Below are 16,013 nucleotides of genomic sequence, written 5' to 3'. Positions count from 1 at the left end.
AAACACCTGACAGTGTAGAGGAATAATAAACGAACACCTAACAGTGTAGAGGAATAATAAACGAACACCTGACAGTGTAGAGGAATAATAAACGAACACCTGACAGTGTAGAGGAATAATAAACAAACACCTGACAGTGTAGAGGAATAATAAACGAACACCTGACAGTGTAGAGGAATAATAAACAAACACCAGACAGTGTAGAGGAATAATAAACAAACACCTAACAGTGTAGAGGAATAATAAACAAACACCTGACAGTGTAGAGGAATAATAAACAAACACCTGACAGTGTAGAGGAATAATAAACGAACACCTGACAGTGTAGAGGAATAATAAACGAACACCTGACAGTGTAGAGGAATAATAAACAAACACCTGACAGTGTAGAGGAATAATAAACGAACACCTGACAGTGTAGAGGAATAATAAACAAACACCTGACAGTGTAGAGGAATAATAAACGAACACCTGACAGTGTAGAGGAATAATAAACGAACACCTGACAGTGTAGAGGAATAATAAACGAACACCTGACAGTGTAGAGGAATAATAAACGAACACCTGACAGTGTAGAGGAATAATAAACGAACACCTGACAGTGTAGAGGAATAATAAACGAACACCTGACAGTGTAGAGGAATAATAAACGAACACCTGACAGTATAGAGGAATAATAAACGAACACCTAACAGTGTAGAGGAATAATAAACGAACACCTGACAGTGTAGAGGAATAATAAACGAACACCTAACAGTGTAGAGGAATAATAAACGAACACCTGACAGTGTAGAGGAATAATAAACGAACACCAGACAGTGTAGAGGAATAATAAACAAACACCTGACAGTGTAGAGGAATAATAAACGAACACCTGACAGTGTAGAGGAATAATAAACGAACACCTAACAGTGTAGAGGAATAATAAACGAACACCTGACAGTGTAGAGGAATAATAAACGAACACCTAACAGTGTAGAGGAATAATAAACGAACACCTGACAGTATAGAGGAATAATAAACGAACACCTGACAGTGTAGAGGAATAATAAACGAACACCTAACAGTGTAGAGGAATAATAAACGAACACCAGACAGTGTAGAGGAATAATAAACAAACACCTGACAGTGTAGAGGAATAATAAACGAACACCTAACAGTGTAGAGGAATAATAAACTAACACCAGACAGTGTAGAGGAATAATAAACTAACACCTAACAGTGTAGAGGAATAATAAACGAACACCTGACAGTGTAGAGGAATAATAAACGAACACCTAACAGTCTAGAGGAATAATAAACGAACACCTAACAGTGTAGAGGAATAATAAACGAACACCTAACAGTGTAGAGGAATAATAAACGAACACCTGACAGTGTAGAGGAATAATAAACGAACACCTGACAGTGTATAGGAATAATAAACAAACACCAGACAGTGTAGAGGAATAATAAACGAACACCTGACAGTGTATAGGAATAATAAACAAACACCTGACAGTGTAGAGGAATAATAAACGAACACCAGACAGTGTAGAGGAATAATAAACAAACACCTGACAGTGTAGAGGAATAATAAACGAACACCTGACAGTGTAGAGGAATAATAAACGAACACCTAACAGTGTAGAGGAATAATAAACGAACACCTGACAGTATAGAGGAATAATAAACGAACACCTGACAGTGTAGAGGAATAATAAACGAACACCTGACAGTGTAGAGGAATAATAAACGAACACCTGACAGTATAGAGGAATAATAAACGAACACCAGACAGTGTAGAGGAATAATAAACGAACACCTAACAGTGTAGAGGAATAATAAACGAACACCTGACAGTATAGAGGAATAATAAACGAACACCTGACAGTGTAGAGGAATAATAAACGAACACCTAACAGTATAGAGGAATAATAAACGAACACCTAACAGTGTAGAGGAATAATAAAAGAACACCTAACAGTATAGAGGAATAATAAACGAACACCTGACAGTATAGAGGAATAAACGAACACCTGACAGTATAGAGGAATAATAAACGAACACCTGACAGTATAGAGGAATAATAAACGAACACCTAACAGTGTAGATGAATAATAAACGAACACCTGACAGTGTAGAGGAATAATAAACAAACACCTAACAGTGTAGAGGAATAATAAACAAACACCTGACAGTGTAGAGGAATAATAAACGAACACCTAACAGTGTAGAGGAATAATAAACTAACACCAGACAGTGTAGAGGAATAATAAACTAACACCTAACAGTGTAGAGGAATAATAAACGAACACCTGACAGTGTAGAGGAATAATAAACGAACACCTGACAGTGTAGAGGAATAATAAACGAACACCTGACAGTGTAGAGGAATAATAAACGAACACCTGACAGTATAGAGGAATAATAAACGAACACCTAACAGTGTAGAAGAATAATAAACGAACACCTGACAGTGTAGAGGAATAATAAACGAACACCTAACAGTGTAGAGGAATAATAAACGAACACCTGACAGTGTAGAGGAATAATAAACGAACACCAGACAGTGTAGAGGAATAATAAACGAACACCTGACAGTGTAGAGGAATAATAAACGAACACCAGACAGTGTAGAGGAATAATAAACAAACACCTGACAGTATAGAGGAATAATAAACAAACACCTGACAGTGTAGAGGAATAATAAACGAACACCTAACAGTGTAGAGGAATAATAAACTAACACCAGACAGTGTAGAGGAATAATAAACTAACACCTAACAGTGTAGAGGAATAATAAACGAACACCTGACAGTGTAGAGGAATAATAAACGAACACCTAACAGTCTAGAGGAATAATAAAGAACACCTAACAGTGTAGAGGAATAATAAACGAACACCTAACAGTGTAGAGGAATAATAAACGAACACCTGACAGTGTAGAGGAATAATAAACGAACACCTGACAGTGTATAGGAATAATAAACAAACACCAGACAGTGTAGAGGAATAATAAACGAACACCTGACAGTGTATAGGAATAATAAACGAACACCTGACAGTATAGAGGAATAATAAACGAACACCTAACAGTGTAGAGGAATAATAAACGAACACCTGACAGTGTAGAGGAATAATAAACGAACACCTAACAGTGTAGAGGAATAATAAACGAACACCAGACAGTGTAGAGGAATAATAAACGAACACCAGACAGTGTAGAGGAATAATAAACAAACACCTGACAGTGTAGAGGAATAATAAACGAACACCTAACAGTGTAGAGGAATAATAAACGAACACCTAACAGTGTAGAGGAATAATAAACGAACACCTGACAGTGTAGAGGAATAATAAACAAACACCTAACAGTGTAGAGGAATAATAAACAAACACCTGACAGTGTAGAGGAATAATAAACGAACACCTGACAGTGTAGAGGAATAATAAACAAACACCTAACAGTGTAGAGGAATAATAAACGAACACCAGACAGTGTAGAGGAATAATAAACAAACACCTGACAGTGTAGAGGAATAATAAACGAACACCTAACAGTGTAGAGGAATAATAAACTAACACCAGACAGTGTAGAGGAATAATAAACTAACACCTAACAGTGTAGAGGAATAATAAACGAACACCTAGAGGAATAATAAACACACCTAACAGTCTAGAGGAATAATAAACGAACACCTAACAGTGTAGAGGAATAATAAACGAACACCTAACAGTGTAGAGGAATAATAAACGAACACCTGACAGTGTAGAGGAATAATAAACGAACACCTGACAGTGTATAGGAATAATAAACAAACACCAGACAGTGTAGAGGAATAATAAACGAACACCTGACAGTGTATAGGAATAATAAACAAACACCTGACAGTGTAGAGGAATAATAAACGAACACCAGACAGTGTAGAGGAATAATAAACAAACACCTGACAGTGTAGAGGAATAATAAACGAACACCTGACAGTGTAGAGGAATAATAAACGAACACCTAACAGTGTAGAGGAATAATAAACGAACACCTGACAGTATAGAGGAATAATAAACGAACACCTGACAGTGTAGAGGAATAATAAACGAACACCTGACAGTGTAGAGGAATAATAAACGAACACCTGACAGTATAGAGGAATAATAAACGAACACCAGACAGTGTAGAGGAATAATAAACGAACACCTAACAGTGTAGAGGAATAATAAACGAACACCTGACAGTATAGAGGAATAATAAACGAACACCTGACAGTGTAGAGGAATAATAAACGAACACCTAACAGTATAGAGGAATAATAAACGAACACCTAACAGTGTAGAGGAATAATAAACGAACACCTAACAGTATAGAGGAATAATAAACGAACACCTGACAGTATAGAGGAATAAACGAACACCTGACAGTATAGAGGAATAATAAACGAACACCTGACAGTATAGAGGAATAATAAACGAACACCTAACAGTGTAGATGAATAATAAACGAACACCTGACAGTGTAGAGGAATAATAAACAAACACCTAACAGTGTAGAGGAATAATAAACAAACACCTGACAGTGTAGAGGAATAATAAACGAACACCTGACAGTGTAGAGGAATAATAAACAAACACCTAACAGTGTAGAGGAATAATAAACTAACACCTAACAGTGTAGAGGAATAATAAACGAACACCTGACAGTGTAGAGGAATAATAAACGAACACCTGACAGTGTAGAGGAATAATAAACGAACACCAGACAGTGTAGAGGAATAATAAACAAACACCTGACAGTGTAGAGGAATAATAAACGAACACCTGACAGTATAGAGGAATAATAAACGAACACCTAACAGTGTAGAAGAATAATAAACGAACACCTGACAGTGTAGAGGAATAATAAACGAACACCTAACAGTGTAGAGGAATAATAAACGAACACCTGACAGTGTAGAGGAATAATAAACGAACACCAGACAGTGTAGAGGAATAATAAACGAACACCTGACAGTGTAGAGGAATAATAAACGAACACCAGACAGTGTAGAGGAATAATAAACAAACACCTGACAGTATAGAGGAATAATAAACAAACACCTGACAGTGTAGAGGAATAATAAACGAACACCTAACAGTGTAGAGGAATAATAAACTAACACCAGACAGTGTAGAGGAATAATAAACTAACACCTAACAGTGTAGAGGAATAATAAACGAACACCTGACAGTGTAGAGGAATAATAAACGAACACCTAACAGTCTAGAGGAATAATAAACGAACACCTAACAGTGTAGAGGAATAATAAACGAACACCTAACAGTGTAGAGGAATAATAAACGAACACCTGACAGTGTAGAGGAATAATAAACGAACACCTGACAGTGTATAGGAATAATAAACAAACACCAGACAGTGTAGAGGAATAATAAACGAACACCTGACAGTGTATAGGAATAATAAACAAACACCTAACAGTATAGAGGAATAATAAACAAACACCTAACAGTATAGAGGAATAATAAACAAACACCTAACAGTATAGAGGAATAATAAACAAACACCAGACAGTGTAGAGGAATAATAAACAAACACCTAACAGTATAGAGGAATAATAAACAAACACCTGACAGTGTAGAGGAATAATAAACGAACACCTAACAGTGTAGAGGAATAATAAACTAACACCAGACAGTGTAGAGGAATAATAAACTAACACCTAACAGTGTAGAGGAATAATAAACGAACACCTGACAGTGTAGAGGAATAATAAACGAACACCTAACAGTCTAGAGGAATAATAAACGAACACCTAACAGTGTAGAGGAATAATAAACGAACACCTAACAGTGTAGAGGAATAATAAACGAACACCTGACAGTGTAGAGGAATAATAAACGAACACCTGACAGTGTATAGGAATAATAAACAAACACCAGACAGTGTAGAGGAATAATAAACGAACACCTGACAGTGTATAGGAATAATAAACAAACACCTGACAGTGTAGAGGAATAATAAACGAACACCAGACAGTGTAGAGGAATAATAAACAAACACCTAACAGTGTAGAGGAATAATAAACGAACACCTGACAGTATAGAGGAATAATAAACGAACACCTAACAGTGTAGAGGAATAATAAACGAACACCAGACAGTGTAGAGGAATAATAAACGAACACCAGACAGTGTAGAGGAATAATAAACGAACACCTGACAGTGTAGAGGAATAATAAACGAACACTAGACAGTGTAGAGGAATAATAAACGAACACCTGACAGTGTAGAGGAATAATAAACGAACACCTGACAGTATAGAGGAATAATAAACGAACACCTAACAGTGTAGAGGAATAATAAACGAACACCAGACAGTGTAGAGGAATAATAAACAAACACCTGACAGTGTAGAGGAATAATAAACAAACACCTAACAGTGTAGAGGAATAATAAACAAACACCTGACAGTGTAGAGGAATAATAAACAAACACCTGACAGTGTAGAGGAATAATAAACGAACACCTGACAGTGTAGAGGAATAATAAACGAACACCTGACAGTGTAGAGGAATAATAAACAAACACCTGACAGTGTAGAGGAATAATAAACGAACACCTGACAGTGTAGAGGAATAATAAACAAACACCAGACAGTGTAGAGGAATAATAAACAAACACCTAACAGTGTAGAGGAATAATAAACAAACACCTGACAGTGTAGAGGAATAATAAACAAACACCTAACAGTGTAGAGGAATAATAAACAAACACCTGACAGTGTAGAGGAATAATAAACAAACACCTGACAGTGTAGAGGAATAATAAACAAACACCTAACAGTGTAGAGGAATAATAAACAAACACCTGACAGTGTAGAGGAATAATAAACAAACACCTGACAGTGTAGAGGAATAATAAACTAACACCAGACAGTGTAGAGGAATAATAAACTAACACCTAACAGTGTAGAGGAATAATAAACGAACACCTGACAGTGTAGAGGAATAATAAACGAACACCTGACAGTGTAGAGGAATAATAAACGAACACCTGACAGTATAGAGGAATAATAAACGAACACCTAACAGTGTAGAGGAATAATAAACGAACACCTGACAGTGTAGAGGAATAATAAACGAACACCTAACAGTGTAGAGGAATAATAAACGAACACCTGACAGTGTAGAGGAATAATAAACGAACACCAGACAGTGTAGAGGAATAATAAACGAACACCTGACAGTGTAGAGGAATAATAAACGAACACCAGACAGTGTAGAGGAATAATAAACAAACACCTGACAGTGTAGAGGAATAATAAACGAACACCTAACAGTGTAGAGGAATAATAAACTAACACCAGACAGTGTAGAGGAATAATAAACTAACACCTAACAGTGTAGAGGAATAATAAACGAACACCTGACAGTGTAGAGGAATAATAAACGAACACCTAACAGTGTAGATGAATAATAAACGAACACCTGACAGTGTAGAGGAATAATAAACGAACACCTGACAGTGTATAGGAATAATAAACAAACACCAGACAGTGTAGAGGAATAATAAACGAACACCTGACAGTGTATAGGAATAATAAACAAACACCTGACAGTGTAGAGGAATAATAAACGAACACCAGACAGTGTAGAGGAATAATAAACAAACACCTAACAGTGTAGAGGAATAATAAACGAACACCTGACAGTATAGAGGAATAATAAACGAACACCTAACAGTGTAGAGGAATAATAAACGAACACCTGACAGTGTAGAGGAATAATAAACGAACACCTGACAGTATAGAGGAATAATAAACAAACACCTAACAGTGTAGAGGAATAATAAACAAACACCTGACAGTGTAGAGGAATAATAAACAAACACCTGACAGTGTAGAGGAATAATAAACGAACACCTGACAGTGTAGAGGAATAATAAACGAACACCTGACAGTGTAGAGGAATAATAAACAAACACCTGACAGTGTAGAGGAATAATAAACGAACACCTGACAGTGTAGAGGAATAATAAACGAACACCTGACAGTGTAGAGGAATAATAAACAAACACCTGACAGTGTAGAGGAATAATAAACGAACACCTAACAGTGTAGAGGAATAATAAACGAACACCTGACAGTGTAGAGGAATAATAAACAAACACCTAACAGTGTAGAGGAATAATAAACAAACACCTAACAGTGTAGAGGAATAATAAACGAACACCTGACAGTGTAGAGGAATAATAAACAAACACCTAACAGTGTAGAGGAATAATAAACAAACACCTAACAGTGTAGAGGAATAATAAACAAACACCTGACAGTGTAGAGGAATAATAAACGAACACCTGACAGTGTAGAGGAATAATAAACAAACACCTAACAGTGTAGAGGAATAATAAACTAACACCTAACAGTGTAGAGGAATAATAAACGAACACCTGACAGTGTAGAGGAATAATAAACGAACACCTGACAGTGTAGCGGAATAATAAACGAACACCTGACAGTATAGAGGAATAATAAACGAACACCAGACAGTGTAGAGGAATAATAAACGAACACCTAACAGTGTAGAGGAATAATAAACGAACACCTGACAGTATAGAGGAATAATAAACGAACACCTGACAGTGTAGAGGAATAATAAACGAACACCTAACAGTATAGAGGAATAATAAACGAACACCTAACAGTGTAGAGGAATAATAAACGAACACCTAACAGTATAGAGGAATAATAAACGAACACCTGACAGTATAGAGGAATAATAAACGAACACCTGACAGTATAGAGGAATAATAAACGAACACCTGACAGTATAGAGGAATAATAAACGAACACCTAACAGTGTAGATGAATAATAAACGAACACCTGACAGTGTAGAGGAATAATAAACGAACACCTGACAGTGTAGAGGAATAATAAACAAACACCTGACAGTGTAGAGGAATAATAAACGAACACCTAACAGTGTAGAGGAATAATAAACGAACACCTGACAGTGTAGAGGAATAATAAACGAACACCTGACAGTGTAGAGGAATAATAAACGAACACCTGACAGTGTAGAGGAATAATAAACAAACACCTGACAGTGTAGAGGAATAATAAACAAACACCTGACAGTGTAGAGGAATAATAAACTAACACCTGACAGTGTAGAGGAATAATAAACAAACACCTGACAGTGTAGAGGAATAATAAACGAACACCTAACAGTGTAGAGGAATAATAAACGAACACCTAACAGTGTAGAGGAATAATAAACGAACACCTGACAGTGTAGAGGAATAATAAACAAACACCTAACAGTGTAGAGGAATAATAAACAAACACCTGACAGTGTAGAGGAATAATAAACGAACACCTGACAGTGTAGAGGAATAATAAACGAACACCTGACAGTGTAGAGCACATATGTCAGAGTCAAGGCCCGCGGGCCACATCCGGCCAGCGAGAAGATTTTTACGGCCCCTGGGATGATCTTGATTTATTATTAGAACCGGCCCGCAGACCGCAGCAAGCCGGCAGCCCGCAGATCTTTTACACGCACCAATACTACATTTCCCACAATGCAACGGTGACGCACCGAGCAGTAGGCTGCTTCATTTCAATATTTATTGGCACAGCAGTTGTCAGCATCACAGTAAAATTAACTTTCAGATACCCATCAAAAATGGCAAAACGGAAGGTGGACACTGAGAACCGGGGTTTCAAACAAGGTGGGAGTCGGAGTATTTGTTCACGGAGGTAGCTGGAAAACCTGTGTGTCTTCTGTGTGGAGAAAGTGTGGCGGTACTGAAAGAGTATAATCTGAGACGACATTATGAAACGAAACACGCGGACAAAAACAAGAATATGGACATGGAACAAAGGCTACAAAAGGCAGAGGAATTAAAACGAGGCCTCAAATCTCGACAGGCTCTGTTCAAAAAAGCCAAATCACAAGGCCAGGCTGCTGTCAAGGCCAGTTTTATTTTGGCAGAAGAGATCGCTAAATTAGCCCGGCCATTTACGGAGGGGATTTCATCAAAAACTGCATGATTAAAGTTTGTGACGAAGTTTGCCCAGAAAAAAGGCAACTCTTTTTAAATGTGAGTCTGAGCAGAAACACCATTGCCGAGAGAGTAGACCAGTTGTCCATCAATCTAAAAGAGCAGCTTGTGAAAAAGGGAAAAGATTTCATTGCATATTCCTTGGCTGTGGATGAGAGCACCGACATTTCTGACATTGCCCAGTTGTCAATTTTCATCCGCGGAGTGGACTCCAGCCTAAGCGTGACAGAGGAGTTTTTGGCTTTACGTCCTATGCATGGCACAACTACGGGGCATGATTTGTATGAAGAGGTGTCAAGATGTGTAAATGAGATGGAGCTGCCTTGGGAAAAACTCGTGGGTTTGACAACCGACGGAGCACCTGCGATGTGTGGACACAGGAGCGGACTGGTGGCGAAGATACGGGAAAAGATGCAAGAGGAAAACGCGACAGGTGAGCTGACAGCTTATCATTGTATCATACACCAGGAAGCGTTGTGCGGTAAAGCCTTGAAAATGGAGCATGTAATGAGCATCATCACGCGCACAGTTAACTTTATCAGAGCCAAAGGTTTGAATCACCGCCAGTTCAAGGCATTTCTGACGGAGTTAGAAACGGAGCATGGTGATTTGCCTTATCACACAGAGGTGCGATGGCTAAGCCAGGGAAAGGTGCTTCAAAGATGTTTCGAGCTTCGTGAGGAGATTTGTCTGTTCTTGGACAGCAAAGGGAAAGACACAACACAACTCCGAGACGAAATGTTTCTGTGTGAAATGGCTTTTCTGTGTGACATTACGAGTCATCTGAATGCAATGAACTTGCAGCTGCAGGGTCGGGATCGTGTCATCTCTGATATGTACAGTACAGTGAAGGCATTTAAAACCAAACTGACTCTGTGGGAGACGCAGATGCGGAAAGAAAATTTGAGCCACTTTCCCAGCTGCCAGACCATGAAAGAGAAGCTCTCTACCAGTGCGTTCCCGAGCGCACAGTTGGCTGATAAAATAGGTATGCTTGCCGCTGACTTTCGACGCCGATTTGCTGACTTTGAAGCACAAAAAAGCAGGTTGGAACTGCTCGGTAACCCATTTGCTGTTGACGTGGAAAGCTCACCACCAAACCTCCAAATGGAGTTGATTGACCTCCAATGCAATGATGCACTGAGGGCAAAATATGCGGCAGTGGGTGCTGCGGAGTTCGCCCGTTTCCTCCCGACACAATGCCCCAGCTGCGCATCCAGGCTGCTCAAACGTTGTCTATGTTTGGCAGCACATACCTGTGTGAACAACTGTTTTCTTTGATGAACTTGAACAAAACATCACACAGAAGTCGACTTACTGCTGAACACCTCCACTCAATTCTGAGGATTTCCTCAGCTCAGAGCCTTACCCCGAACATTGATGAACTTGTGGAAAAGATGGGACACCACCAAGTATCACCCTCAACCTCAAACAAGTGAACATTACTGTGCAATCACATATTTAGAGTTTTTACTCAGTTCAAGTTTAAAAGTTAAAGTTTAATATTTGTTTTCACTGCATGTTACTTCTCCTTAAACAAAGTGTTGTTTTTGATTAATAGATTTTTGCACTTTATTTTATTGTATTTCAATCCAATTATATTTTAAAAATATTTCAGTTGAGTGGATGATAGAAAATTGCTATTATTGTTTTTTTCTTTGAAGTAAATTTAGCCCACTTTTGCTAAAATAGAAAATATAGGCTACTGATGGTGCCTTGAATACCGGTTTCTTTCATTTAATGTTCATGTTATGGGGATTTTTATATAAAGGAAATTTGTCTTTTGTGTCTGTTGAAAATTAAAGATTACTGACAGAGCCATAAGAAAATATTGCTTTATTTATCTGATCATATTGGAATATATTTGTTAGGTTTTCAGTAGGTTCAATTAGGTTCACTAGACTATATGCGTCATTTAAAAATTTTTCAATGAACATTCGAACAGTCCGGCCCTCGGCTTGTAGCTAAATTTTTTATTTGGCCCTCCGTCCATTTGACTTTGACACCCCTGGTTTAGAGGAATAATAAACGAACACCTAACAGTGTAGAGGAATAATAAACGAACACCAGACAGTGTAGAGGAATAATAAACAAACACCTGACAGTGTAGAGGAATAATAAACGAACACCTGACAGTGTAGAGGAATAATAAACAAACACCTAACAGTGTAGAGGAATAATAAACGAACACCTGACAGTGTAGAGGAATAATAAACAAACACCTGACAGTGTAGAGGAATAATAAACGAACACCTGACAGTGTAGAGGAATAATAAACAAACACCTGACAGTGTAGAGGAATAATAAACAAACACCTGACAGTGTAGAGGAATAATAAACTAACACCTGACAGTGTAGAGGAATAATAAACAAACACCTGACAGTGTAGAGGAATAATAAACGAACACCTGACAGTGTAGAGGAATAATAAACGAACACCTGACAGTGTAGAGGAATAATAAACGAACACCTGACAGTGTAGAGGAATAATAAACGAACACCTGACAGTGTAGAGGAATAATAAACAAACACCTGACAGTGTAGAGGAATAATAAACAAACACCTGACAGTGTAGAGGAATAATAAACGAACACCTGACAGTGTAGAGGAATAATAAACAAACACCTGACAGTGTAGAGGAATAATAAACAAACACCTGACAGTATAGAGGAATAATAAACGAACACCTAACAGTGTAGAGGAATAATAAACGAACACCTAACAGTATAGAGGAATAATAAACGAACACCTAACAGTGTAGAGGAATAATAAACGAACACCTAACAGTGTAGAGGAATAATAAACGAACACCAGACAGTGTAGAGGAATAATAAACGAACACCTGACAGTGTAGAGGAATAATAAACGAACACCTAACAGTGTAGAGGAATAATAAACGAACACCTGACAGTATAGAGGAATAATAAACGAACACCTGACAGTATAGAGGAATAATAAACGAACACCTGACAGTGTAGAGGAATAATAAACGAACACCTGACAGTATAGAGGAATAATAAACGAACACCTGACAGTATAGAGGAATAATAAACGAACACCTGACAGTATAGAGGAATAATAAACGAACACCTGACAGTATAGAGGAATAATAAACGAACACCTGACAGTATAGAGGAATAATAAACGAACACCTGACAGTATAGAGGAATAATAAACGAACACCTGACAGTATAGAGGAATAATAAACAAACACCTGACAGTGTAGAGGAATAATAAACGAACACCTGACAGTATAGAGGAATAATAAACGAACACCTGACAGTATAGAGGAATAATAAACGAACACCTGACAATATAGAGGAATAATAAACGAACACCTGACAGTATAGAGGAATAATAAACGAACACCTGACAGTATAGAGGAAAATAAACGAACACCTGACAGTATAGAGGAATAATAAACGAACACCAGACAGTGTAGAGGAATAATAAACGAACACCAGACAGTGTAGAGGAATAATAAACGAACACCAGACAGTGTAGAGGAATAATAAACGAACACCAGACAGTGTAGAGGAATAATAAACGAACACCTGACAGTGTAGAGGAATAATAAACGAACACCTGACAGTGTAGAGGAATAATAAACGAACACCTAACAGTGTAGAGGAATAATAAACGAACACCTAACAGTATAGAGGAATAATAAACGAACACCAGACAGTGTAGAGGAATAATAAACGAACACCAGACAGTATAGAGGAATAATAAACGAACACCTGACAGTATAGAGGAATAATAAACGAACACCAGACAGTATAGAGGAATAATAAACGAACACCTAACAGTGTAGAGGAATAATAAACGAACACCTGACAGTATAGAGGAATAATAAACGAACACCTGACAGTGTAGAGGAATAATAAACTAACACCAGACAGTGTAGAGGAATAATAAACAAACACCTAACAGTGTAGAGGAATAATAAACGAACACCTAACAGTGTAGAGGAATAATAAACAAACACCTGACAGTGTAGAGGAATAATAAACGAACACCTGACAGTGTAGAGGAATAATAAACAAACACCTGACAGTGTAGAGGAATAATAAACGAACACCAGACAGTGTAGAGGAATAATAAACGAACACCTAACAGTGTAGAGGAATAATAAACGAACACCTGACAGTGTAGAGGAATAATAAACAAACACCTGACAGTGTAGAGGAATAATAAACGAACACCTGACAGTGTAGAGGAATAATAAACGAACACCTGACAGTGTAGAGGAATAATAAACAAACACCTAACAGTGTAGAGGAATAATAAACAAACACCTAACAGTGTAGAGGAATAATAAACGAACACCTGACAGTGTAGAGGAATAATAAACGAACACCTGACAGTGTAGAGGAATAATAAACGAACACCTGACAGTATAGAGGAATAATAAACGAACACCTGACAGTGTAGAGGAATAATAATCTAACACCTGACAGTGTAGAGGAATAATAAACAAACACCTGACAGTGTAGAGGAATAATAAACGAACACCTGACAGTGTAGAGGAATAATAAACAAACACCTGACAGTGTAGAGGAATAATAAACGAACACCTGACAGTATAGAGGAATAATAAACGAACACCTAACAGTGTAGAGGAATAATAAACGAACACCTAACAGTATAGAGGAATAATAAACGAACACCTAACAGTGTAGAGGAATAATAAACGAACACCTAACAGTGTAGAGGAATAATAAACGAACACCAGACAGTGTAGAGGAATAATAAACGAACACCTGACAGTGTAGAGGAATAATAAACGAACACCTGACAGTGTAGAGGAATAATAAACGAACACCTAACAGTGTAGAGGAATAATAAACGAACACCTGACAGTGTAGAGGAATAATAAACGAACACCTAACAGTGTAGAGGAATAATAAACGAACACCTGACAGTATAGAGGAATAATAAACGAACACCTGACAGTATAGAGGAATAATAAACGAACACCTGACAGTGTAGAGGAATAATAAACGAACACCTGACAGTATAGAGGAATAATAAACGAACACCTGACAGTATAGAGGAATAATAAACGAACACCTGACAGTATAGAGGAATAATAAACGAACACCTGACAGTATAGAGGAATAATAAACGAACACCTGACAGTATAGAGGAATAATAAACAAACACCTGACAGTGTAGAGGAATAATAAACGAACACCTGACAGTATAGAGGAATAATAAACGAACACCTGACAGTATAGAGGAATAATAAACGAACACCTGACAATATAGAGGAATAATAAACGAACACCTGACAGTATAGAGGAATAATAAACGAACACCTGACAGTATAGAGGAATAATAAACGAACACCTGACAGTATAGAGGAATAATAAACGAACACCAGACAGTGTAGAGGAATAATAAACGAACACCAGACAGTGTAGAGGAATAATAAACGAACACCAGACAGTGTAGAGGAATAATAAACGAACACCAGACAGTGTAGAGGAATAATAAACGAACACCTGACAGTGTAGAGGAATAATAAACGAACACCTGACAGTGTAGAGGAATAATAAACGAACACCTAACAGTGTAGAGGAATAATAAACGAACACCTAACAGTATAGAGGAATAATAAACGAACACCAGACAGTGTAGAGGAATAATAAACGAACACCAGACAGTATAGAGGAATAATAAACGAACACCTGACAGTATAGAGGAATAATAAACGAACACCAGACAGTATAGAGGAATAATAAACGAACACCTAACAGTGTAGAGGAATAATAAACGAACACCTGACAGTATAGAGGAATAATAAACGAACACCTGACAGTGTAGAGGAATAATAAACGAACACCTGACAGTGTAGAGGAATAATAAACAAACACCTGACAGTGTAGAGGAATAATAAACGAACACCTAACAGTATAGAGGAATAATAAACGAACACCTGACAGTGTAGAGGAATAATAAACAAACACCT

At 37.3% G+C, this 16,013-nt stretch overlaps 2 long non-coding RNA genes across 3 annotated transcripts; both read right to left on the bottom strand.

Moving 5' to 3' along the window:
- Positions 1-2,688: 2,688 nt before the first annotated feature.
- Positions 2,689-14,982, bottom strand: LOC127911974 (uncharacterized). 2 transcript variants are annotated; one of them, XR_008079904.1, is made up of 4 exons: positions 14,772-14,982; positions 5,043-5,073; positions 3,651-4,301; positions 2,689-2,824 (listed from the first exon to the last, which is right to left on the bottom strand). It is a non-coding gene; the product is annotated as an uncharacterized LOC127911974 (long non-coding RNA). The 2 variants fall into 2 exon arrangements; XR_008079903.1 differs by lacking the exons at positions 2,689-2,824; positions 3,651-4,301; positions 14,772-14,982 and adding exons at positions 4,323-4,363; positions 13,563-13,832.
- Positions 9,056-12,537, bottom strand: LOC127911973 (uncharacterized). The gene is made up of 3 exons (XR_008079902.1): positions 12,355-12,537; positions 12,138-12,230; positions 9,056-9,134 (listed from the first exon to the last, which is right to left on the bottom strand). It is a non-coding gene; the product is annotated as an uncharacterized LOC127911973 (long non-coding RNA).
- Positions 14,983-16,013: the final 1,031 nt, after the last annotated feature.

Source organism: Oncorhynchus keta, chromosome 26 (assembly GCF_023373465.1).
Source record: "Oncorhynchus keta strain PuntledgeMale-10-30-2019 chromosome 26, Oket_V2, whole genome shotgun sequence".
Taxonomy (NCBI): Eukaryota; Metazoa; Chordata; class Actinopteri; order Salmoniformes; family Salmonidae; genus Oncorhynchus; species Oncorhynchus keta.
Note: the sequence above shows the minus strand (reverse complement) of the source record. Positions and strands in the feature narration are given on the sequence as shown.